At 48.0% G+C, this 26421-nt stretch overlaps 1 long non-coding RNA gene across 2 annotated transcripts; it reads left to right on the top strand.

Annotated features, from left to right (window-relative positions):
- The first annotated feature begins 674 nt into the window (after nt 1–674).
- On the top strand, nt 675–21911 carry LOC136012597 (uncharacterized). 2 transcript variants are annotated; one of them, XR_010611844.1, is made up of 4 exons: nt 675–864; nt 7118–7208; nt 7422–7541; nt 20721–21911. It is a non-coding gene; the product is annotated as an uncharacterized LOC136012597 (long non-coding RNA). The 2 variants fall into 2 exon arrangements; XR_010611843.1 differs by lacking the exon at nt 7422–7541 and having other exon boundaries at nt 20663–21911.
- The last annotated feature ends 4510 nt before the right edge of the window (nt 21912–26421 follow it).

The following is a 26421-nucleotide window of genomic DNA, read 5'->3' as shown; positions in this document are numbered from 1 at the left end:
GTACAGGTGTGGTGCCTGAGCAGGCAGATCATTGCCAAGTCCATCTCTGGTTATTTATTGTTTTGTATCCCTGAAAGCTCTCCCTTGGCTGTGGCTCTCCCACAAGCTAGTAACACACAGAGCGCTTGCCAGCAAGCGAGGAGAGAAAAAGATTCCTTCAGACCAAAGAGGTAAAATTCATTTTTCTCCCCCAGGCCTGGCAGAGTAAAAACATACATTTTCTGTTTAAACTCACCCCGTCCATAGTTTCCTATATGGCAATGTCAGAAGTATTTCTTTCCTCTCTCTAATTGCAACCAAAGCCAACCTTGACTGGCAAGGAGAAAGTCCCTGACAGGTTTGGGTTCAGTCCAGACCTTCTCAGAGAGTCTGTCAGGCAACTATTTGACAGTATGCAAATGTATGCAAATGGGGGGACACTGGCCGAACACCTGCAGAAAGTGTCCATCCCCACTCCCGCTATGCTCTACCTCCTCCGCACGTGGGGCTTTGAAATGCTGCTTCGTCTCCCTCTGTCAGTTTATTATGCGTTTGTCAGCAGAACGTGGGGCTGGTGAAAACCGCGCTCTTTGTCCTGCCAGGCAGCAGAGCCCCATGTGGAAGGGCCAGTGCCAGGAATGGTGCGATGGCTTCCATCCAGCCCTTGTGAATCCTCCTTTCTGTCTTTCAGGACCTTCCCTTCAGCATCCCAACCCTTTTGGGGTTGCCCATGTCAAGGAAGGCCTTCTGTTTTCCTGGGAGTAAAGACATCATGTCGGTGGAGTCTCAGCTGAACAAAAAGGCTCTTTCTTGCCAGCAGCTGGAGCACACGGCTGCAAGGGGCTGTGCATGCACCGCATGAAAACCTGTGACCAACTCCAGCCGGTGAGGAACGGAGGGAGGGAGGGAGGAAGGAAGGAAGGAATGAATGAATGAAGGAAGGAAGGAAGGAAGGAAGAAAGGAAGGAAAGAGAGACACCTAGAATAAAGCGAAGTTGCCAGCCATGTACTGGTTGTCAAAGAGAAATGGTGGCTGCTGCAGCCAGCAGGAGCAGCTGTGGGTCTCCTGTGTGCCCCCCATGGAGCAGACCCTGGAGTGGGATCTGGACGTCTGGTGGAGTGGGGATGGAGGACACGGGGTGTTTCAGTTGCTTAAGTCTGTGCAGTGGAAAGGAGATGGAGAGATGCATTTTGGAGCGCTCCTCAGAGAAAGCCTGCAAATTCAGGGAAATTTGGGACCTTCAGGCTGAATCCAGACCCCGGAAGGGAAAATCACTGGGTTTTGCAAACAGGCTTGTGGATCAAAGACATATATTCCTCACCAACTTTTAGTCAAAGGAAGGTGTGGACCCTTCCAAATCCTGCGTAACAGCCTCAGTTTTATACAGCTAAACACTCAAGGCTGTGGTGTCTGAGTGGTGGGTCTGTGGACTGTATAGAGACATGGCCCTCCAGCTCCCAGAGAGTTGAGACTGCACCACAACCCAAAACCACTCTGACTGCTGTTGGGGCAGCAGGCATCCTCCTCTGATCCATGGTCTCAACTAAAAATCCCTAGCCTGATGCCAGTGCTGGGCCTACCATGTGTATCTGACTCTGTCAGGTGCAATTGCATGGCTATAAAGTCATAACCCATAGGTACCAGCCAAGTGGTGAACTGTGGCTAAACAACATGTGCACCATAAGCCTAACTTCACACCACAGTGGTGGCTAAGTGAGGGTTTTTGAGGCTGCCTGAAGAGAGCTGTGCCGGTGGAGGTAAGATCTGCACTCTGCTCAGTCGCTTGCATTAGGAGAAGCCAGGTCATGCTGGATTTGAAACCTGTGTGGTAAAATGTCAGTAAATATTTCAGAGCATGAGGCAGCCTATAGACACCACAGCCGTGTGTAATGCTGAGCTTTGAGGGTCAAAGGCCTGCCTTTGGACTGCCAAAATACAAGAACCACCCCTCAGACTTGGGATACTAATGGTTTGTGGAAACACAGGCAGGCTTCTGCTGAAAGCCAGGTGGACTTAAAGAGGGCAGTAATTGTTGCTAGGGCCTTTTCTTCGGCTGGGGATGAATACCAAATGAGCTGTTACTCAGGGATGCGATGGACAGTTAGTAGGGTGCCAATCAGAGCTTTCCTGGCACCAGCTTTGTCATCTTTTCCCCTGCAATAGGACGCTCAGAGGGACCCGCTGCAATTCTCATTGCACCGTATGGAAATCAGTTCATGCTTTCTCTGGAGAAAGAAAATAACTGCTCCTGCTTTCTGGTTCCTTTATTTTTCAGCCTTTTTTTTTTCTTCCTTTCTTTCTTCCCCTTACACTTTGGAGCCCAAGGTAGCTGCATTTAGCAGCTTTAATGTCCTTTCATTGCTGCTGCTTGCAGGGTTGTGGTCACTCAGGCAGCAGTAACTTTGAAAAAATGACCCGTCTACACCCAAACAATAACAGAATCCCCCTTTTTATGTTGGCAACGCCCACCGCTTTCTCTTCGCCTCAAGACTCCCCACGTAGACGCAACTGTTTGACCAGCCTTCTTCTGAACAACTTAATTAAGCAAAAGAAAAAGTGTCAGTTTCTGCCAACCCCACAAAAACAGAGCTGTGGGGGTAAAAAGGGGACGTGGCATCAGCCCGCATTCCTCAACGGGCTAATGAAGGGAGAGCCTTGCTTTGCAGCGCTGTCAGGCATAGCCAGGGCTATCGTGACATACTGCTTCAGCCACCGCCCCAGACGCGATGGGAGCCGGTGTGACCCACGTCCCATAGGCACGGAGGTGCCCTGGGAAGCACCTCTGGCTTAGCAGAGGGGCATGTGTGTGCCCGTTCCCACTGGAGTCAGCCCAGGGGATCAAGCAGTTTTCCAAGCTGCATGAAAAGGGGAGCCCCTTTTTTCTGTCGGGGACAGGTGTGGGTTTGGCAGAGCAAACCACTCGTGCTCCCACCACAGACAGAGCGTAGCTCTGAAATTCTGGAGCTCTGGAGGCTCCTGGGTTTCCCTGCACCTGCATCACAAACCCAGTGGGTGCATGTTGCATGCATGTATCTGAAAAACCTCCCATCCCCAAGCAAAAATGCCAGAAAGGGAAGATCACGAGGGGAGGTGTGGGGCAGTTGAGAGGGGAGATTGTGAGGAGACAGGAGAGGCAGCCATGAGGGGTGACGGGAGGTCGCGAGGGAAGAACGGGGGCAGCCATGGGGGAAAATCATAAGGGGAGAGGTAGGGTGGTTGTGAGGGGAGATTGTGAAATGAGAGCAGGGGCAGCCATGAGGGTTGGCCATGAGGGGAGATCTTAAGGGGAGATGAGGGCTGGCCATGAGGGGTAGGTGCAGCAGCTATATCGTGTGGGACCACTATGAGGGGGCAGATGAGGGGTGGCTGTGGCTGGAGATCATGAGGGGCAGCCATGAGGGAAGACTGCTTTGCCCTTAGTGACATGGTTTAGTGGTGGGTTTGACAATCCTGACTACCTAACATCCATTTGGGCTCAATGATCTCAAAGGGCTTTTCCAACCTAGCTGATTCTATGATCTATTTCTTTTCCTTCAGAAACCAGGTCTGCTCTGTGAGCACTGTAGCATCCTCTTCATAGGCTGGCAAGGCTGCTCCTTACCCAAGCAGCTGCTCTCTGTCTAAGGAAAGGGATGAGGCTCTTACTTACAAGTGTTTCAAGGGCTTAAGCTTTCATTGCTTTTTTCTGAGGGAAAAAAGTTGCTCTTAACTGAGGAGGGAATGATGGAGCAGAACTGTCTCCCTGAGTTATGTTCTCGCCTTCTGCCTTTATCTCCATTAAAAGAGCATAAATTCATTTTAGGCTACAGTTCTGCAAAGGTCGGGGCTGCTCTGACTTTGCACAGCGCTCCTACCACCTCTGAAATCAATGGGCCGGCTGTTCACCCGCACAAGTACAGTGCACATGTGGGTCTTTGAAGGACTACGGCTTTATCTGGAAAAGAGTAAGGCTTGGGTTGTTTCTTTTCAGATAAACACCTTGTTTTGCTTGTGCGTTGCCTTATTCTTTTCCACCCCAGCCACCTCTTCTCTTTAGTTGTACCGGGCAGGCAGGAGCCTGTGTACTTCTGAGCAGCCCTTTAGTCCTCAAACCAGACCAATAATTTTTAAAATAATAAAAATTACCCAGGCAAAATGGGTCCCCAAGCCCTTAAATGCTCTGCTGTATTTTCTTTGGCCTCTAGCCATCCTGATATACCCTCTCATTTAGGAATAAAGGAAGCCAGCCATCAGAAGTTACATTCCCACAGCAGTGTGATCTCTTGTAAACAAGGTGTTTTATCCCCTTTTGAATTCTGAGATGGGAACAAATATAGCAAATGCTGGGGCATGCTTTGCTGGGTGAGACTGCAAACATGAGGGCAAAGCCCTGCTCCAGACATGAGCCAGCCCCAGCACAAACCTCAAATGCTGTCCTCAGCTGTGGCATCCTAAGACCTGCAGAACTCCCTCACATTGGCAGATGCACACACACACACACACAAACATGCACACATGCAAACACACACACGAACACACATGTGGAGTAACTGATGGCATTGCAACTGCAGTGCTGGGGGCACAGCAGCAGGCAGTGGCAGCCTGCAACCCTGGCAAATAAAAGTGACTTTGGGGTGCAATTGCACGCTGGTTTTACCTGATTACACAGCCACGAGGTGCAGCGGGAGTTTATACAGTGTGCACTGGTGCAGACAAGGCCGTCGTCCTGTGGAAAGCAGTGGAGTCTGCCAGCGTGAGTTGAGCAGCTTTTCATGGCGTTATGAGCTTAAAGCAAAGGGGCGATTGCTCACCAGCATGCCAGCATTGCCTGTGAAATCACAACTGCTCCAATATTAAAGGGTAAAGAAGCGAGAAACCTTTATCTGCAGGCTCCAACTGTTTCATTCTCTTGACACAACGGTACAGGAGCGGCGGCCTTTATTGTGATTAATATCTGGGAAGCTTCTTAACAAGGCTTAGCTTGATAGGTGGCTCTTGTTGAAGGAAATTTATGGCCTGGTACTTCCTCAGTGAGACTTCCCACGTTGAATTGTTGAACATTACTGACCCTGATGCCCAACACGAGGGGGTGGGGATTTACACAGATGTCTGGTAACTGTGGAAGGTGCAAAAATCCAGAAGAACAACCTGCATTACATCCATTGGAAGCGGCTGGTTAACAGAGGTCAGGGGGAGGCCCGAGCCAGTGTGTGAGCCTCAGTGTTTTGGTGCAGTTTGTTTTTTGATTAGTGCAGTTCATGACCGGGCCATCCCACCTGAATAACAATCAGTGTGATTCACAGCGGGCCAGGAGAGGGCAGGGACGCCCGCCGCGCCGCCCATATGGAGCCCAGCCCTGGGAAGTGCAGAACCTTCCCAAACCCAGATGGTTCGGCTTGACGGCTTTGGCAAGGCACCAGCAATAACCTATGACGATATGAAATCATCAAGATCTCGACAATTCCCCCCCTCTTTTTCCCCTGCTCACCCTCTCTCCCGCCTGCCTCCAACTGTATGTACAGAAACAAAGCCATATGGGAAAGGGAGCGCGGCTGCGGATTAATGAACATGCATGAAATGGAGATCGGCTGCCACTTAACGATGCAGTCATTAAAACTAGTGTCTGCATGCACTTTTCTCTTTTTAATTTTTTTTTTTATTGTGGGTTTTTTCTTTTTATCTGACGCTATATTTGCCTTCATAAAGAAAAAGGGGAGCAGATGGGAGGGCAAGGCTGGGCTGCTGGTGGCAGGAGGTTTTGAGCATTAGTCCTCCAGTGTAAGCAGAGGTAAAGCATTTGAGAGCAGCACAGAGAGCCAGAGCCTGAACCCTCATTGCTGCTGTTTCTGCTGCTTGTGGGGGAAAATTTCCACTTGAGTTGACTAGTTCCCTTTAACATAGGCAGCCTGGATTTCTCTGGGTAAATGAGATAATTGCAGTAAGCAGCAGCTGGAAGAGCCCAAGTGACACCTTAGTAAAAATTAAGTCCTGGCTGCTGGTGGTCACTGGGCATCTCGCTAGGTCTGGGGAGGTGCAGGGTGCTCAGAGTGGGAAGAGCAGGCGCCGTGCTGGGTCGGCCAAGGTTTATGAGTGCCTCCACAGGAGCCTGTGGACAGGATTTGGTTTGCTGCCAGCAGGTAGGAGACCCTGTGGTGGGGGGACAGAGAGGAACCTTCTGACCAGCTGGTTTCAGAAAGACATCTAGACCTTGGAACGGGAGGGCTGGGGTTTAATAAACCAGGTGGCTCCAGGGAATGGGTAAGTTTTAGCTTAAAGGGTGCTTGTTCAGGAGTGCTTATGAAACAGGAGGAGAGGAAGCACTGCTGAGAAGCCACCAGCCTGAAGACCCCCTGCTCAGTCTCTTTCATTCACCTGCCCCCTCCCAAAGGGCACCGCTTTCTTCCCCCCCTGCTCCCTCTTTGCTTGAAATTTCGGGCTTTGGATATTAGTGGTAAAGCTGAGACCTGTGCGTAGCCTGTGCTGACTATGACTGTCCTTCAGGGTGAAGTGAAACATGTCAGAAGGATTTGGTATTTTCTAAGTAATTCCTCCTCTCAAAACAATTGGATTCATAATCCCAAGTTTCCAAACATACATGATGAGAGATGCTCGGCCAAAGAACTAGAAGAAATCATTTACACAAATAGCTTGTACAGTGTCCTTTGAACATTGTGCTCTAAATCTTTTTAGTCTCATGAGTATTCATAGTGTTTTTCAAATAATTTGAAAGCCATTTCTTAATGAAGGCTAGAATATCCCTTTTAAACTTCTAAGTGATGTTGTTTTTCTTTGATCACCTCTGTACATTCCATATTCCAGCACCCTTCTCTCTGCTGCATATTCATGTCCTCAGTATAATTTAAAGGCATACTTGCATGTTTGACAGTGATAAATAAAACTCATCCATCATATAGCAGAACCTCTGGGGAGAATTAAATATCCCGAGTTTCAGCGCTGTTACTGTCTGCATGATTATGAACCCGATCCAAAGCTCGTTGAACCGGTGGCAATATTTAATGAGCTGGCAGAATATTTATTCTTGGTTACAAAGAAAGGAAACCCATACAACTTACTTTTGGCAGTTACAGACAGCGGGATGCTGCAAAACCTTGCTGCTGACTGCCTGTCTTGCTAACCAAAGATTGTGATTTCTTCCAGGTGCAATCTCAGTACACCTACAGAAGAGGATGGATGGAGGATCAGGTCTGTGCTCTGGCTCACCACACGGCCCACATTATTACTGTGAAAGGTGTGAAGTTTATTTACTTGTGGGATATAAACGTTATATTTTTCATGCTTTTTGAGCACATGAAACCATGACAGCAGCTCGCTCCACCTCGTAAAACTGTGGTGGGGAGGTGGTGTGCCTCCTCTAGGAGACCCATGTGCTTGCCCTAGAGATGCTGCTGCTCCTGAAAAATATGAATATCAGACTATTTATCACCTGCCCTCTGTTCCCCAGAAGCAATGCTGATACCAGTCCTTCCAGGAGCTTTCTGATGTGGCAAAGCAACATTTGCTCTGTATTAAAGAGAGAACAGAGGAGAAAGAAACCTGCACCAGGCCTAAATGAGCACATCAGGTTAGCTGGGATGGGGGTGCAGGCTCACTTCAGTTTCTGTTCTCCCTCGCAGGCTGGTCCATGTGAAATCTGGGAGGGTGTAGGAGGGATTCCCAAGCCAGCCTTGGCATAGCCCATCTGTGTGGTGAAGCACTGAGCACTGCCTGGCTGCTCAGCCCAAAACCCTGCTGGTTGTTTGCAGTCAGAATTTATCTGGGGAGGAGGGAGGTACCAGTTTGGGATGAGTAAGGTTTTATGGACCTGTTTTCCCAGCCACTGAAATTACCCCAGCAACTAACTGCATGAGCGGAAGAAGGAGGCCTCAAAATCACATTGGTGACTTGATAGTGGGATGCTTGGATGCTTTTTTTCTCAGATCCTGCCCATCCTCACATCCCAGTCTTGATGGATGAAAGAGAAGAGAATGCTTCTTGGGGCAGGAAGTGGAGTGAAGCAACACCATTAGCTGGGACAGGAAGGAAACACAGGACAGGATTTATCTCATCTTCTTCAGGGCTCCTGTGTCCCCTCATCCATCCTAAGGAAGGGTGGGTGTCTCCGCACCTCCCATAAGTGCAAAAAAGAGACAGGACAGCTAGTTCAGACCAGGCACTTAATTTTTGCATGGTGTGATGACTACCCAACCTTCATGGTTGTCTAGGGGCTGTGTGGGAAGGAGACCTTGTGGCTGCTCAGCCAAGGCCTGAGGCAAAAGTGAAGGGCCGGAGGGGCTGAGACAGGACACAGGGGAGCGCACAGCACAAATTCATGTAGCTGTGCATTGCCAAAACACCAGCCAGAGGGCAGGTAGAGGCACAGTCACGTAAATCATAGCTGATGGGAAATTTACAGCTGACCAGTGAAAAAAGAAATGGCCTGACCTTTCGCTTAAGGCTACAATGGCTGTGCTGCTGCTGGCCCCTCTCCGCTCCAGGCCACTGGAGAGCCAGTTGCTATAGCTGTGACATTCCCCCTGCAGTTGCCTGAGAAACGTGCTGAAGCCCCTGGCCGACACCTCCTGCTCTCAGCATCCCCCCACCTCTGGCACTCGAGATGCTTTATGTGCAGATCCCAGTGTCCGAAGACGCAGGCGGAGGTTAAGACCTTGTCCTGTATTCTGTCCCTACTTAGCAGGATCCCTCTTCAAAGCTCTTACCCAGAGCAGGAGATGATCATGTTTAGTGACCTGTCACACTAGTACTTCAGGCTTTTGTTCTGGGAAATTGGCCTTCCTCTTTTCGAAGTGAGAGGATTTGGGCTGTGTCATTAGAGCCATCAGCCTGCCAACATTAAGGGAGCAAGGAGTGAAAGCTGTTTCTCCATGAGCAGTGGAGGGTCTGAAATGTCTTACCTCCTTTGAAGCAGAGGTTCCCATCCCAGTGGCATTAAAGTGGCCCCAGGGCAAAAGGCAGAGGGCTCTGCTGCTCACCCTGAGTGGTGGGTGACTGGGCCGAAAATTAACTGCTCCCGTATCTTCACTTTGTGCCTCCCTTATGTGTATGTGCCCTTGGCAGATTTTATGTGGAAGGCTGATGGGAGGAGGGCCGGGGATTTTAGACCTTCCCTGCTAGATAACGTTTTAAAGGCACTGTGGCCTTTCCTCCTACTCCCAGAAGGAATATCAAAACAGACCCTGTAAAAACCCACTGAACAAACTGTGGCATCTTCATAAATTTTGCCATCCTGTGCCAGGGAGGGTGCTATACTGTCCGCTAACCTAATGGCTGGAGTGGTGCATGGGAGAGGGTCGCCTCTGCTTGCTCAATGTGGGAGATGGGCAGCTGCTCTTTGTGTGTCTTTGCCTTCTCCTGCCACGGCCTGGACCTCACCAGCAATAGGTACTTCCTTGACATGATCATCTTCTTGGGGTTAGAGCTGAGTGGGTTGTACTCAGTGGGATGGTAAGAGGTGAGGGAAATGGTTGTATTTCTGCCATCTGCCTCCTAGGAGCAGTTAGCTTTTCTTAATGCTGTTGTGCCAACAGTGCACCACTGCTTACAGCTGTGTGGGGGAAAATAAGGTGTTTCTGAAATACCTTCTCCCTCCTGGCCTGTTTTGTCTTTTCCTTTTACAGCCAGTCTTTGGAGTGTGAAGGTTTTTGTCAGCTGCACTGCCAGCTCTGGCTTAGCAACTGCCCTGGACTTTATCCAGGATCTGTGGCTGGGAACACTGAGGAGCAGGGATCTGGGTGGCCTAAGCCCGAGGATGTGGCCAAAGACACGGAAAAGGGCCCAGACAGGGCCCCCAGGGGGACAGAAGTACATGGAGGACAAGACTCCAGAGGAGTCACTCTGGGGGGCCTAATCATGGCCATGATTATTGGGTCTTTGGCCACCAATGTCGCTGATATTGCTGTGTACTGATGGAAGATATCTTCTCCTTTATTTTCTCAATTCATGTCCTCAGGGAAGGCAGCTTGTGGAACTGGGTAGCAAGTGAGCACAGCATGCTGGTCTCTCTTAGCATTTTTGGGATGGAGCTGAATTCTAGGCTCTGTGCTGTGAGGATAGCCTTGTACGCCCTGTGTTGAAGGAAAAACCTACTTGAGGGAACCTTTGAAGTTTCAAAGTGTTTTCTGGAAGATTCATCCCATGTGAGGTTGGTTGGAGCTTGCATGAGCACTTCTGCCAAGCTGCTGGTTCTCTCCCTGTGAGCTGCATTGGCTCGGCATAGAGCACTGACGATTTAGGTTTCCTGTTATAATCTCACTGATGCTTTAGATATCTCAGTGATCTCAGTCTCATTGAGTGTGACTCAATAGGTCCTAATCTCTTCTACTTCTTTCTACTGAGGGTGCTGTTGGTGCTCTATGCCGATACAATCCAACTGCAAAGAGCTGTTGCTATTGAAGTCACTCACATGTTCAATACCTGTTTGTACCATATCCGATGTAGTGCCACAGCACTTCTGCTCTGCCAGCCAGTCACGAGGGAGTTTTGTAAGGAAGCCTTATAGCCATGTTTCATGTTCAGACCAAAGGCTGAGCATGCTTTCACCTCGTGACTGTGAAATAAGCTAGAATGGGATTTTCTAGTCCTCTGGCTCCACTGCAGTAACCCTGCATGGTAAATTCAGGCAACTTGTTTATCAGTGGAAGAGTGGACTTGCATTCAGGCTAAGGGTGTCTAACATGCACCAGGGGTGAACATAAGGGAAAGCAAACCCTGAAAAACTGTCAAAAATGAGTGGGGGTTCAACATGAAGAGTCTTGTCCAAGCCTTGAACATTGCGTATGCTCTCTCTTGATCTTCAGGCCAGACAAATTGAGACCAACTCTGCGTAAACAGGGCTGTTATCCCAGAGACGGTAGGTCCAGCAGGGCCTGCTGCTCTTGGCCAGCCTGGTGGTGGAAGTGCTCGGAGACAGCTTTGGATAGAGAGCTGGGTTCAGCAAAAGGTTTTTTAACAAGCGAAGCAGGTTGAGCTCTGGCAATGTCAGGCACGGTTGTGCAGCTTTCAGTGGTAGGTTTCTGGGTGAAGTAGCAAACCTGGGGCTGGGGAAGATGGCCCCACATGTCCTCATTGGTGCCTCTCGTGGCTTTGTAAAAGAAATGGGACATGCCTGAACAGTGTGATCCTGGCATGGGAGCCCTGGGAGAAGGGAGGAAGGGAAGCGCATGCAATGTCAGGTGTCACACTTGGGCCTGGCAGCATGTGACACCTCTCTGTGCTGGCAAAAATGGGTAGGTTGGGACAGCAGCTTTTTGTTGCAATCTGATTACAGCCTTTCTGTTCTTGCTGACCCTTTGCTGTGGGTTGGTTGGGTTTTTTTTATTGTTGTTTTGTTTTGTTGTTTTTTGTGTATTTTTTTTTTACTTGAAGGAATTAAAAAATACAGCTTCCATGAATAAATATAACTCTTAGCTCCATCTTATTAACTAAAAGCAATTTAGTGCTAAATACAGTGAATGTTAACAAAAAGCCGAGAATAGAAAATTGTTTAAGTGGCCAAAGAAACTTTCTTCCATTGTGATGCAAGCCAAGCTATGCCAGCTATATGTAAATGTATGCAGTAGGCTCTGTGCATGTGTCCACTTTGAAGTTGCCATCTGAATTTAATTCTGCCTTTGTGATTAAATCAGGCCATTACGTTTAATCTCACTTAATAGTAAGAAACGCTCTTTGTTGTTTTCTATAGGCAACATATTCTGCCCCTAACATATACAGCTTGGCATTCACACTTTACTATTAATCCCCGATGGCTGATAATTGCTTCATCTCCAAGTTCTCTGTCCAATTCACAAGGGAACTGATTGCAACTATTCTTCCCCTATACATTAATGCACTGTTTTGGTCTTACTTCTTTGGCTCAGTGAACCCTATCAAGCTGTCCACATTTTCTGGGCATGTGGGCGTATTGTAAGTTGTTAAATTAAATTCTGCGCTGACCCCCTAAACACCAGAATCTATTAGCGCTGCAAGTTAGCTGATTGACAAGTGGGGCTACTCTTCCACTCAAAAACCTGACATAGGAAAAAAACTCCCAACCCAGGCTGAACAAGGCTGAATATTTTGTTTCAAGTGAAAATTTGAGGTCTTCTGCCTGCTGTCTTTCTACTTACAATTTCATTACTGCAGCAGGATCAACTGTACTATAACGTGGTATTGTTTCATTGATCTTACATACATCAGTCGGGAAATTTCTTTGGAAAAAAGACCAAGTGTTTGGAAGATGTCTTTATTTTCTTGAATGTGGAAGCCCATGCAGATTTTTTTTCCAAGTATATTCAACTCAGAAAGCTAGGTTTTGGGGGGGAGGGGTGGTCTGTTTTCTTTTTTTTTTTTCTTTCCGTAAGATGGCCCTAATTCATAATTACTGAATTAAGCCCAAGGAACCTCAGACTTTTTCATTATTTTACCAAAAACACCTTGGCACAGATTCCTGCAGGGAGACTGATTGAAAGAGACACTCAAACTCCCCAATACCAGCTGTTTGGGTTTCCTTTCATTTACCAAAAGCCTGTATTTAAACAGATCTATAGGCTTTTCCATCACAGAAGAAATAGACTGATATAGTGAAAACCACACATAAACAGAGTCTTACTTATTTCCACCTCTGGTGGTGTTATAATACCTTCCATAGCTGCTGAGCAGGGACTGCAATTGCATGTTATTAGATGACTGACTGTCACGAGTTATTCATATTCAAAGTGTTGCAGTGGTGTATGGCATTTCTTCACTACGATTAGTTTCCATTGTGTTGACTGTATTAAAATAGATCTTCTTAAGTTGTCATTCAAAGTTTCTGAAGTACTGATTCAGGCCATGCGGACAGTGAGTAAATTTGAAGTTTAATAGCAATTACTTTTTTTTTTAAAGCTCACTGGCGTGGAAAAGCTGAAATCCATCATGCATCGCAGTAGAAGTTAACTGCTAACCAACATGGGTTTAAAGAACATGGCTGCATACTGTCACCTGTAGTCACAGAACCATAAAAACTGAGGTGCGAAGGAACCTAGAGAGGTCTGTGGTCCGACCTTTTGCTCTAAGCAGGGATGACTTTGAAGTTATATCAGGGTAATTTTGGTTCACTCCCTCTTGCCCTTGCATGCCTCTCCGATGAATCTGGTTCTATCTTTTCTGTAGCCTCCAGGTAGGCAGCAGGAAGCTGCTTATTAGTATCTCCTCAGGCTTTGCCTCTCCAGGCTAAACAAATCCAGATCCCTGTCCCATAAGGATTCATTTACCCTCTGGCCATATAAAAGCATCCACAAGCACTGAATGTGGCTTTGTCAGTCACAAGAGAGGCAAGTAGCAGCCATATTCAGGTGCATGCAGCCCTGCCTCTTGCACACCATTCGTGGTCACCTTGCTGCAGTTGAGACATCTTCTAAACTTGGTGAGTTCCTTCATGGATGAAAGGAAAACACTATTGCTGAATGTGAGCAAAGTGAAGGTGATGATGATGAGTAGATAGAACCAAACAGAAAATTTTGCTGCTCCTGTGAAAACTCCCTGTGTGCATTCACAGCTGGAGCTGGGGAGCCTCCCTGACCTCCTGCACATACCCTTCCCTTCCTAACCTTCATTCAGTGCAGGCTGAGCTAGCTACAAGATATTTTCCTGACCTGGCAGATGCTTCAATACTTGTGGTTGGTCCACAAGAGTGTGTGATACCTCAGGCCAGGTAGCCATCAGCTGGTGGTGGCTGATACAGAAGGCTGCAGCAAATCTTCTGCAAATCCATCTAATCTGTTGTCTGCATTCTGAACTGGCTTCTCTGAAGCTACTCTGCTGAGCACAAGGTCTTGCCCTATATTTTCACACTGGCCCAAGCTTAGGTTGACAGGAAGACTGTTTCCTGCTTCAGCACAAAGTCTGCAAATGACAGCCCTGCTCTTCACAAGTTAGGGACAATTCCTCTCTGCAGGTACCTTTTCCGTGTAGGCAGCAGAGCTCTCTCAGAGTTTCAGCTGAAACTGTGGAATTCATTCTCTCCTAGGCTTAGGTTTGCCGAAGACCTTGTCTTTCTCTGTGGTAAGTGAAAGCTTTTATGTTTCCCTTTGCCAGGACTTCTAGAAAAGACAAAGCCACTGTGACCCAGAGGGCCATAAATTTTTGTCTACATCAAGCACAAACAGAAGAAGGTCTTTTTTTAAAATGTAGATGCAGCTCCAAAAGTTGTGTCTTGTATTTCTGCCATTGTCTCCCAGAATCTCCTATGATTCCTGCAGTTTAGAGCCAGCTACAGAGTGCATTTCCGTAACCAGGAGCACACATATGCTTGGAGCTGAATGATTTATTCAGAGTGCTCCTTCCCAGTGATTTTCATTAGTCCCTCCATATCAGTGTCCCTGAAATGTTGCACAGATGCTTTTTATTTATTTCCTGTTTCAGCTGCCTCTTTTGCAAGTGGTTACATGACTTCTGTGAAGCATTTCAATTACTTAATTTACATGGCTAGGTTGCCTCACACTGCCTTTGACAAAACTCACTTTACTTTATAAAACAATGGTGTCCTGCTGCACACTGTAATCTTGCCACTGCCAAGGAAATGGCTACATGAGGACTGGAGGTTCTGCTCTTAAAGCAGGAATCTGACTCTGCAAGAGCAAAGGATTTTGTCTGGGTGGTTTCCAAAGGCCACTCTAAGGGAAACTGGCAGAGAATGAGATTAATGCTCTAATTAAAGGAACAGGAAAGAAACATGGTAGTTTTGTCTAAGAAGTGATTTGTATTGCAATGAAGCCTTCAGAACTCCCACAGCCCCCAAATATAGAATGCTGTTTAATAAATCAATAATGTGTTATTGAGTTATCCATCCATCCATCCATCCATGTAATTATATAACTTTATTGGCATTTTCTCTAAACTGTGCCACAGAATTAGACTTACATTTACTTTGGATCAGACAGAATGTCAGAGCTAGCCTGGGGAAGGCTGGCTTAAGTTTCAAGTTGTCTTTCTGTTTGCATTAGAAATTACTCAGGTTAAATATCAACAAGAAGCAGTGTGGGTGCTGTTGATTTGGGAGAGACACACAAACAACCGCAGAAAGTTGCTCCATGTGCTTTTAGTTCTGACCAAACTAAGAAAGCTTACAATGAAGTGTGTAGCACTTCAGCAGCAAAACTGGTAGCGATAGAGTCCCAAATAAATTTAAAATTAATCATATTTCTCCTTCCTGTGTTTAAAGACTAATTTAGGTTTTAAACTTCTCCCAGGCTGCCTAGCATTTGCTTTGGATTTGTTCTTAGAATGAAACAGGAGACTGATGGCAATCCCTGGCCCAAGCCATTTCAGATGTCTGCTTTAAGTACTTGTTACCCACTGCCTCACTTGTAGGAATACAGAAAAAAATGCACCAATTTTAAAAGGACTTTGAAATCCCTGTATACAAAGTATGCAACAGCTTCATCTTGCTGCTCTCTTCTTATCAGCGAATGTTTGAAACATTTTCATAATAAAAAGCATTGGTAATTCCGTTGTGAAAGTGGAGAAATGAGAACCGTAACAAATAGAGCCTGTTGAGGCAGAAACAGCTGTGAGATGACCTGAGCAGCAGCATGACTGCAAGAAAGAGGCTTCTAGTAAGTTGGGCTTTGAAGAGCTGCCTTTCATTTCACATTCAGAGACTGTGTTCCTGGAGTCTTTTACTCCTACTGCAGCAAGATCAGTTCCAAAGACCTTTAATTCCTAGAAGTACTGTAAATGTGTGCACAATTCTGAAAGCACATGGAGCTTTCCGAGTGCCCAGTGATGTCCTGCCCATACCAATGGTGTCGGCAAGCGTGCCCAGGCAGGTGGTGAATGCTTGGCAAACCTTTCCCTGAAGTTGTTTAAGCTGCCCAACCTGCATCTTGGATCCTGCCACCACCCAAGTTGTACAATAACCACCTAGACTAGCTTTGAAGCTTCATTCAAGCGGTGGACAAAGTCACTGGTTCTTTTTCACAAATGCTGGCCACACCAGCAGTGGGGGGGCAGGATGGACATCGTGATTTATTTGGTCTCCAAGCTGTTCTTGGAGGATGTATCCTTTCTCTCCAGGACTCTGTTACAAGCTTTATTTAGCTCCACAGATTCAGGCATGGAAGGGCACCATGCTCCCCTGCCACCTTCCTCTGGCAGCTCACAGCTACAAGTTACCCCCCATGCTCTGCTTGATGAGGGCAAAGCTGATTACAGGGTGCCTGGGGACTGACAAAAATAAGGCACTGCACCTCTAGCAGTTTAATAGTATTAACGCTCATTACAGAATTATTAACTGCTGCAGAGTTCAGACCCGCAAGCCAGCCGCTCACATCGGACGGGATGCGTGAGCAGCAGTGCGGTGGTTTTTCCTGCTGCGCCCGCACAATTCCCGTTGCTGGCGAGGCGCTGCCGAGTTACACCCCCGCGGGGAAGCTGAAGCACGCTCGGAGCACCGGGGCAGCCCTCGGGAGCACCACCAGCCCCCCAGGGCCGCTCTTCCCGGCGAGCCCACCCGGTGCGCTGCCGGCCCTTTAAACCCGGCGCGGCCGCTCGGCGCTGGCCAATGGGAGGGCGGGGGCGGTGAAGAGCGGGGTGCCCATTGGCTGTGGCCTGCGGCGGGCGTGGCTTTCGGAGCGGTCGGCGTGGTGCCGGGTGGTGGGGGCTTGTGTTCTGCGCCCGCAGGGGTTTTGGCCGGGCTTTGCTTTCCCCTTGTCCTGCTGCCCGGCCTTTGCTTTCCACCGTGTTTCGTTGTCCGTTGCGCCCTGGGGAGGGCAGGTAGGAGCCCCCTTGGGAGGGCGGCTCACCAGGCCGAGGGTGTATTGAGGTCTCCTCTTGCTTCTTGTCCCTGTGCAGACCCCACTGTTGCGAGGAAGCAGGCTGCGGAAGGAGAGTGCAAAGGTAGCACGGGGTATGCATGTACCAGCAGGTCAAGGGTAGGGGTGTACAGGCAGTGAGAGCCCATAGTTGCTCTAGTACACAGTGCCTGAGTGAAATGAGGTCCAGACATGCTACAGGCAAAGTTTTTCGGTACGCAGGCGGGCTTGGAAGGGCTCTTCTCTGTGCTTCTGACAGTTTAAGCAAATAGGAGATCATTTCATGTCCAGCAATGGTTTGGGCTCATAACATAGAAAGTCTTTCTGAGAAGCAAAAGTGCTGCTGGTGGAGCTGAGAAAAGAGCTTCTAATGAATCTTGAAAAACACATGGGTGAGACTGTATCTCTCAGGGCACTCTTCAGCATCCCTTTCCTACTCCCAAAACTCCCTCATGCTCTGCCAAACGGTAAACTGGAGATTCTTCCCTCAGAAGCACTTTCTGTCTTTTTGCCCAGTGCTTTTTTCACTGCTGGTTGCAGTGGCAAGACCCATGAACAAAAACTTTGCTCGCGCTGCGAGCAGGCAGAGGGAGAACACATATCACGCTCCAGGGAATTGTGCTTCCAGGGTTCAGAGCTTGTTTTGAAAGCAGTAACAGACGCTACATTCTCCTGGGGCTCTTCACCAAAACCTGTGCAGAAATTCAGTGCAGAGGAAAAAGAAACTACAAAGCATCCTGCAGACAGTAGAAAATACAAGGAGAATCTCTCCAAGAAGATGCTGTGACTGGAGGTCCCAAGGACGCTCTTTTCCTGAACACACTGTCCATTGTGTGTGCAAACTTCCCTTTGACCGAAGTAGAAGGGCTTTGGGATAGGTGAGGACCTAATAGGGAACCAACTTGTCCCTTCAGGTGTCCCTGGCCAGAAGAAGTGTCAGGACCTGTGGTGAAATGAGATACTTTTCCTCCTTGTAACAAGTGAAGCCAGAGAGGGGGTGAGGACTAAGCTCATCAGGCTTTCTTCATCCTCTTTTCCTGTTTCTCTGTTTCACACCCTGCTCACAATCATTTCTCTGGTGGGAGCACCCTGAGGGACCCAGGCAGGGAATGCGGTCTCTTTGCTGTGGGATAGAAAATCTGGGCATGCACACCTGATTTTGCCTTCTCCTCCTCTGAGAGAGTTACAGGAGCACATATACTGCTCAATATACTGCACCAGGCTCAAAGCTGAAAAATTACTGCTTAGACTTCTGTTCCATCACAGGGGCTTGTTTGTATTTTCTCCTAGAAGGGTATTTTTCATCCCTGGAAGAAAAATTCACTAAAATCCAGCAGGTTTGAGTTATTGTTGCAAGAGTTCAATCCTGGTCGCCACCATCCCTCCCCCTTCTTTGCATTTCCCAGATCCCCAGGAGGAAAAGAAAGAATGAATGAAAGAAAGAAAAACCCTCCAAAAGAAAGCAGGGGTCTCCTCTCAAACTCTCACGCTTGCAGGCTAGCTCCTGGCACGCTTATAGGCATGGCACACAGCCTCCTCTGTCGGCACAGACTTGGCAAACCTGGGCCAGAGCTGGCCTTTCTTATTGTGTTCAAGTCACCTTCTTGATTACAGCAAAAAAAGGCGTTTGTGGTGGGTGACTGAATTGGCCACCCTACTAGACAGAAGGCAGAAGGAGAAAAAACAGGAAAGAAACAGGCAAATTAGTGTTTCGTGGAGAGGGGAGAACAACACCCAGGGAGGAAGCGATACCGGCTGCCTCCTATTTATAAGTCAGCTCTTGCCTGGTGTTCTCTGGATGCTCATAAAGCTGTGATACAGCCTGGCTGCCCTGCTCCCTCCCCAGTGGGTCCTGCTGGGACCACCATGGGGGATGTGGCACCTGCACCTCTGTGGGTATTGCACAAACACACAGTCCTAATGTGATACATAAGCTTAAACCTCTCTTTTATGCTGTGTTGGGGAAGAGGTGGGGATTAAGCATATCAGAAGGACAAGTGTGTACCTGAGCTAACACACTCTGGGGGGTTAGTAAAGAGGGTGATGTATGTGGTAGCTGTGGCAAATTCTTGCTTTTCTTTTGTTTTCATACTAATAATCCATTTTCAAAACACAGGCAGGTAAGTATAGTAACTGTGCAAAGGATGGATTGAAAGGATTGAAAATCATTTCTAATTCAGATACACAATGTTTCTGTTAAAATGTGGCCACCCAAAAAACAAATTCAAAACTCAATAGCAAATAATTTGCTTGAGTGAATATGTATATTTTGCTGCAGACACCCGTAGCTTCTTGGGATGCTTCAGTAGAAACTACATAATAATAATAGAATAATAGGAGTACAAGTATATCACTTTGTAGGAGCTGGCTGTACTCTCTTAACCCAAAACGCGTTAATGCAAAATGTGTAGTTACCCACAGTTTTAACGCACTGAAAATAAATGAGGGGAAAAAAGTGAGATTTATTTTTTCCTTTGTCAAACAACTTGAAATAGGCAATTGAATGCCCAGTTTAAGGGCGTTACATGATAGAAGGTGCATGCAAAATAGTATCTAGTCTTTCACAAGATAAAGTCATGCCAGCAAGCAGTGAAATCACATGTGCTAGTGTACAAAACCCCTTTGAAAGCCTTGGCTTTCCTCACGAGAGCAAGAAATATTCTTGGAGGCTTTCTGGAGTCAGCAGCCAAAGCCAAACACTATAGAGGGCTTACACCGATACAATCCAAAGGGACAATTTGCTTGGAAGCCTGTGGCTAATTTCGAGCACAATGCCCAATGTCATGGTCAGTTGTGCTGCAGAAAGTTGGCAGCTTGGCTCAGCCTCTGCCTCGGCCCGAAAAGATGCGAGTGTTTCTGGCTGAAGCCTCACCGCTTATTGGATGTCCCAGACAGCTTCAAACGAGCCCTTTCATAGCGACACACGGCCAAGTGCGGGCAAAGAAACAAGGGGGGAAACAAAGGTGGCTCTGAAGTCATTTCCCTGTGCTGAAGCCAGCCATCCGGTTTCGCTCCTTCCCCATTGAGGGGGCAGAAAGCGGCAGGAAGAGCGGGGCTGAAAGGGAACAAACCGGCCGAATGGGCTGGTGGGGAGGCAGCCAGGGCTGGGGCCACGCTGGGCAGAACTCCCATTCTCCCTGCCCAGAAAGGGATGAATGATTAATTATAGGCATCCAAAAGGTAATATATGTGGTGGGCGGGCGTCCCGCAGCCAAGTTCCTAGAGCACCTGCAAAAACAGGAGGCAACGGGAGACAAAGCTGCTCTCCCCTTTATGGAGAGCACAGAGGGGTACTGTTCCCCCTTCACCTGGTCTGCTTTCTGCTGGCACAACCTCCTTGCAGCGCAGCCGATTTCTATGTTCGCTTGCTATATGTAGGAAGCAAAATCCCCCTGGTTGCAGAGAAAGGAAACTGGGTGATCCCAGCTGCCAAAAGGGAATGGCAGTGTCTGGCATCCAGTCCTAAGACCAGAGGATGCAAATCTAAGATGTCAACTCTCTTCATCTTTGCGTAGCCTGACAGCCAGTGCACAAGGCCACTGCATACATAGGTAATAAACACGGGGTTTTCAGAGTAACCCGAAGAGACTTAGGCACAGATCCCACTGCAATTAAGCAGAGACTGGCTGTTTGACTCCCTTAGGCACCTTTGAAAATCCCAACCTGCCCTAAGGATTCAGTAAAGCACTGAAATACTGAAGAACCCGCTAAACTGAAATACAAGTCGCATATGGTAAGGACTAAAGTGCCTGGCTACCCCTAAATTAGGATAAAAGCAATTTCTTTGATTGTTTGTTTGGTTTTGACAGCAAGATAGTAAATTTGAAAAATATGATTTAATAACCCGCTGGGCCTGTGGGACAGTGCTGAGTCCTTTCACTACATCCCGTCTTTCCACTGCTTTTCCATCTCCCAGCCCACTTCCCACTCCTGACCTTCTCCTGGGACAGAAATATGCCTTTTTATTGTCTCAGCAAAGTTTGGAGTTGCTTAAATTTGGGAGAAGCCATGAGACAAACCTTTGCTACCAGTGAGCTTAAGGACTGACCACCACCATCACAGCTCCAGCCTGGTGTGGAGTGAATGCCTGAGGAAGGGGTAAGTTGAAACCCTGTTTTCTGTGCTGTATGGCTTGTGCTCCTAACCTGCGCTGCAGTGCTGACCATGTGGGATTCCTGTTACTTTGGGCAAAGCAATCTTTTCAGCTAGGCCTTTGACTATGTTTTTTTCCTTTCAGGATTCCCCTAGTGATGGAGGGTGATGCTTAAACACATGGCTTTGGGCCCAGATCTGTGGTGCCGCACAGGCATCGCTTCACCACAAGGCAAAGGTGCAGGTGGCTTAGGCGGCCACAGTGGAAAGCAAGACAGGTGTGTGAGACTTAAAGGCTGCCTGCAACAGGAAGTCAGTGCAGTGAAAGGAATTCACATGGAGGACTGGTGCTGCGCATTGCATCTCTGATTATGCGTGAGGTTCCCAGTAGAGACAGTGCCTGCAAGATAGCTTAATGAAGAACTTCAGGTCCTTGAGACACTGTTAAGTAGAATTTAGCTATCTAAGTTGCTTAGGTTTTGCATGCTGAGTGGGATGATGCCCTATACATCTTTCCCATACCTGGTCTTTTGGTGGCATGGGGAAGCGAAATCCTGTTGAGAATCCCACTGGAGGAATAATGTGGGGAAGCAAGGCAGACACCACAGCCTTTGCCTCATAAAACAGTCAATAAAATGATTCCTGTTTGGTGAGGAAGATTGGCAGAACAGGAAAAGTAAACACACCAAATAGTGGAAACAATCAGCTTCAGGTTGCTGCAAAGAGCACTGTGATAGTTTCCTTGTTATAATTTCCCTCATGCTTTTTCCATTAGCCAACCTGTTAGTGCTTGCAGAGATGCAGTGTCCTCACAGAAAGACCAGGGTACATTTAGCTACAAAAGAGCTGCTGTTATGGAAAAGTTGCTTGTCCATCCTGGCCTGGACAAACCTGCCTTCACCAAGCACATGCTGCCAAAGAAGCCTTTGAAGAAAGCAAGCGGAGACATCAGTACAGCCAGCAAGCCTGACTTATTTCTTTGCACGTAAAGCTGTGCAAAACAGATCTCACTCACAAACACCTTCAAATAATCATCTCAAAAAATGAAATAAAATTTACTCTGAACTTTTGAAGTAATTTTATTCCTTGGGTGGGTGTATAAAGAGAGCGTAATAGGTGCAGGGAGAGGAGGCATGCGCAACCGTGTCATGACGCAGACCTTGTGGTAACATTGGCACCCACCCTGGGCTCTCCCTGTGTGTTGCCTGTGCCTGTGTGGTGGCATAACAGCCACACACATGTGCTGATGGTATCACAGGACAGCAGTGAACCCTCCACCGTACAGTGCCAGGGCTCAAACACAACAGATGTTGTATGCTAATGCTGGGATGAGAGTCCCTTGGGGCAGACACAGCTGCTGTAGGGGCTCCCTGGTGGCAGACTGTGAAAGACCCATCCTCATCCTCGCATGTGGAGCAGTACCATGGCCATGGCCTTCTCCTCAGCTGCCGGAGGATCCCCTCTCACCGGCAGAGTGCGGGAGCTTGCTGAAGTGAGCAGGGTGCTCTTGCAGCTTGCTTTTTCCAGATGGTTGATGCGCACAGTGAACAATGGCCAGGACAGCATGGCAGGGTGCCCTGCCAAAACCTCCCCCTGCATACAGAGCAGTGCGCAGCCCATAATTAGCGGCCCTGCTCATGTCAGGCTAAGACCCTTCCCATAAAGATGAATCCCCTCCCTGTTGCTCTGGGAGGGATGTTCGGCCAAGGATGGTTCCAGGATGGGAGGCGGTGGGGATTAGCTCACAGTCTAGCCCACCTTGCACGAGGCTTTGTGAGGGTAAACAGAGCAATTTTGTTTCCTTAAAGAGCAAACCTGGAAGAAGCATGTTTTGGCCTCTCGATAGAGGTATCTGCAATATTAGGCATTCTGGATGTGCGTGTGTGCATGTGTGAGTGGGGAACAAAAAATACAAATTAAAAGTCTCCAACTTTGCTGCCTTTGCATGCTGACATGCATGGCACCCATGCTCACAGTGTTTCTAACCTAGTCTTTTCAGCTACACCTAATTTGAAAGTACTAAAATGACATTAAAAGTATCAGCGTCAAAATGTTCACTTGCTCCTTGCATGCTTAGCTTCCCAGAGCTACCTGTGCTCTGGGATACATAGCGTCTTCTGAGAGAAGGCTGCCTGGAGTTCTCATAGCAGCCTTCCAGTATCTGAAGGGGGCCTACAAGGATGCTGGGAGGGACTCTTCATCAGGTACTGTAGTGACAGGACAAGGGGTAATGTCTTCAAAATTAAACAGGAGAGATTTAGGCTAGATATGAGGAAGAAATTCTTTATTGTGAGGGTGGTGAGACACTGGAACAGGTTGCCCAAGGAACTTGTGAATGCTCTATCCCTGGCAGCGTTCAAAGCCAGGTTGGGCAGGGCTTTGAGCAACCGGGTCTAGTGGAAAGTGTCCCTGCCCATGGCTGAGGGATTAGAACTAGGTGATCTTAAGGTCCTTTCCAGCCCAAAACGTTTTATGATTCTACAGTTCTTCACCTCACATGGCCCACGACTGTGCCCAGGCAACAGAGGTAGGCAAAGAGAGGTAGGCAAAAAGGGATAATTTTCACCAGTAACCTTGAAGTCAGGTCGTTGGCTGGACCCGGCCTTTGCCGTGACCTCAAGCAGCACCTCAGCTTTGAGCTCGCTGATGAAAATTCATGCTGGAGAAAATGAGACAGGCATTTAGTTGGGCTGAGGATACCAGGTCGTTCCTTGCCCTTGTCCTTCTGGGCATGCCAGAAGCATGATGAGAAGCAAAAGAAGGAACACTAGAATTGAAGTCTCAGTGACAAAACCCACCTGCCTTCCAGGCGCCGGAGTGGTGCTTGTTCCAGGGCAGAAACATCCATGGTTTCTGTGAAATATGGGTCCCCACACCCAGTGCCCTACAGAGCTCCTCTGGATTTTGGGGTTCCTGCACTCCCTGCTTGGGAAAGGTCACGTTTGTGTGTGTAGATCTATGCTTCACAAAAAGACATTCAGGCGCTGTAGCTTTTCTCCTCTTAAAAATAATACAGAAGTATTATTATAATAATAAAACTAGGAGTCCTGCCACAAGCTCATTTGAACAGCCTTGGAAAGCCTTTGTCAAATGTGGTATTTCCAGGACAGTCACTGCTAGCAGGGTTTTCTCCCTCTTTCAGTGCCCGGCAGTGCTGGGATGACAAAAACACAAGCTGCTGCTGGAAACGCTCCCTTAGCTGCCCCATGGCTCACGTGTCTTGGCTGTGACCGTGGGATGTGCAGAGACACCCAGATGCCATGGGGGACTCTCTCCCTCCATGTGAGCAAAGGGCAGCCAGATGCTGGGCAGCCAGTGCAGGGTGCACTGCAGCAGCAATGAGAAATTGCGGAGAAAAATGCAGACCTTGGGCTTGTTTCTACCTGCTCTAAGCTGCTGTATCCGGACTATGAGTCTCTGCAGCAGGCGAGCAGGTCATTAATTCTCACCAATTATCCCACCCAATTTCCCCAGCCAGGTACCTGTGCATGATTACCTAGCGTGATGGAGGGAGAGCTGATATCGCTCCCCAGCTTTCCCTAGTTGCTAAGGTCTTGTTCTGGTCTCATGTGAAGGCATGGTTGGAAAGGCTTGGCATGATCTGCTTTCAGATGAAGCACCCAACATACAGTGCCACAGAAAATGAAGCTGCTGAGATATTTGAAAGGGAATGTAGGGCTGGATTTTTCAGGCTTGTAGCCAAATTGGATGTGCTGCCTGGGTGTTTCGGTGTGGTTGTGCTGTCTATGTTGACTACACAGAGAAGGCAAAGACTATTTTTCCTGAAGTATTTAATGGCATGTGCAGATGTCCAAATGCTCAGACAGTATACAGGTGAAATACTGTTCTCTCCATGCTTTGTCCTCATACCCTGTCTCTTAACATCTGTTGCTGCCTCTGGTCAGAGATCCTAGTCTAACTGATCTGACTCACTGTCAGGCACTCTCATCTTCTTAAATCCCTTAATTTTGCCAAAATTGATCTTTGGCTTTTCTACTGGGGGAAAACATAGGCAAGAGTTGGGTGCTGAGCACATAAAACAGGCGATGCCAGCTCACCCGTGGTCCTCAGGCTGGGATTTGGAAACCTGAGCACATTGGCGTCTCCGTGTGTGTTTGTGAGCTGAAAGGATGAGGCAGTGCTGTAGCCTCTCTGCAGCTACTGCTCTCCCAGGCCTCCACCAGTGGGCTTTGTCTTTTTACTTTTGGGTCACTTCAACCAACTTGATGCCCCGTATAAAGCAAGTGTCGCTAGAGCCAGGAAGGAGAGAGCGAGTGAAGGCGGTGTCTGAGAAACCCTGATTCACGTCTGCAGAGCGATTGTGCTGCTCTTGGCAGTTGCAGGTGACAACCCTAACGAGTGCCCAGGAGCAGATGAGAAGTTTATGGGCTGTTAATAAACTGTAACCAATCGGTGAATGCCGGCGGGTTGTGTTCAAGCTGTTTGGGGCCACAGGTCCTTGGGAGAGCTTGCACTTGCTCTGCCTTTATTTCAACGTAGCAGAAACATGAAAGCATGTGGCAGACTCTTGATGTTTGTTACAGTGAATAGACATATGTCCCTCACACTAGCATGTAGAATATCTAATTAAGTTACACAATGATAGCTTATACCCAGGGGCAGTCGCAAACAAGACGCTGTCACACTATTAAGAACACAAACAAAATGAAAATTGCCTCTTTATACATTATAATGAATATGTTTTCAATACATTAAAAGTTCATTTACTAACAGACTCTGTAAGACTGGGTGGATTTCTGCTAATATAATCTTGGTTTTTTTCAGAAGGATCAGTTTGTACAGTTAGGATTAGGGACAGGTTTGTTAATGAAGCTACCGAGCATTTTTACCCCATAGACCTGAAAGAAGAAATTGAATCTTAATCGTGTGTTTATTGTGCTGTCTCAAGCAAATCCTGCTCTTCAGAGCCCCACCTCAGGAGGGGCTTCTTTTCTCCCTTCTGAGGACACGCATGCTGTGGATTTGTCTCCCTTTCTCGCATCTCCCCTCTTCTTCACCAGCTTTTTGTGGTTTTGTGGGCAAGAGAGAGTTATCCTGAAGCCATCTGGCTTCAGGGGTTATCTCCTACTTCTGGGTCAGAGATGCCAGATTACAAGGTCTGTATGACAGGATGGTGCTGGAGTACAACCCAGGGGTAAGTCCTGATCAGGGTACAGCTTTTCTTGTGAGGATCTCAGATGGGTGATGCATCCTTCCTCTAAAAACTGCCTGGGGCATTGCTGTCCATTCCTCTTCCCACCAGAAAGCTCCATTCCCATTAAGGCATTTTGGCACTTCTTCTATGTGGGCATCATTAAATTGTTTAGCATTTGCATGGGCAAAGCCTGCAGGTGGGGAGGGCTGTGCAGTTCAGGGAAAGCTCTTTGCTTCCATCTCTACCTTCAGCATAACTGAGAGCCAGGAAGAAGAGTCAGTCTCTGAGAGGGTGCTTCCCTTCTTTAAACCAACTCTGGTTAAACCCTCCCTGAAGAGGGAGCTGGGAGGCTGCTGCTGCTGCCAGGCCGTGCTGCGGAGCTGCAGGTTGGAGCTGCCCACTTCATGGTCCGTCCCCAAGTCGCGCTA

Source organism: Lathamus discolor, chromosome 4, assembly GCF_037157495.1.
Source record: "Lathamus discolor isolate bLatDis1 chromosome 4, bLatDis1.hap1, whole genome shotgun sequence".
Lineage (NCBI taxonomy): Eukaryota > Metazoa > Chordata > Aves > Psittaciformes > Psittacidae > Lathamus > Lathamus discolor.
This window is presented reverse-complemented; position numbering and strand designations above follow the sequence as displayed.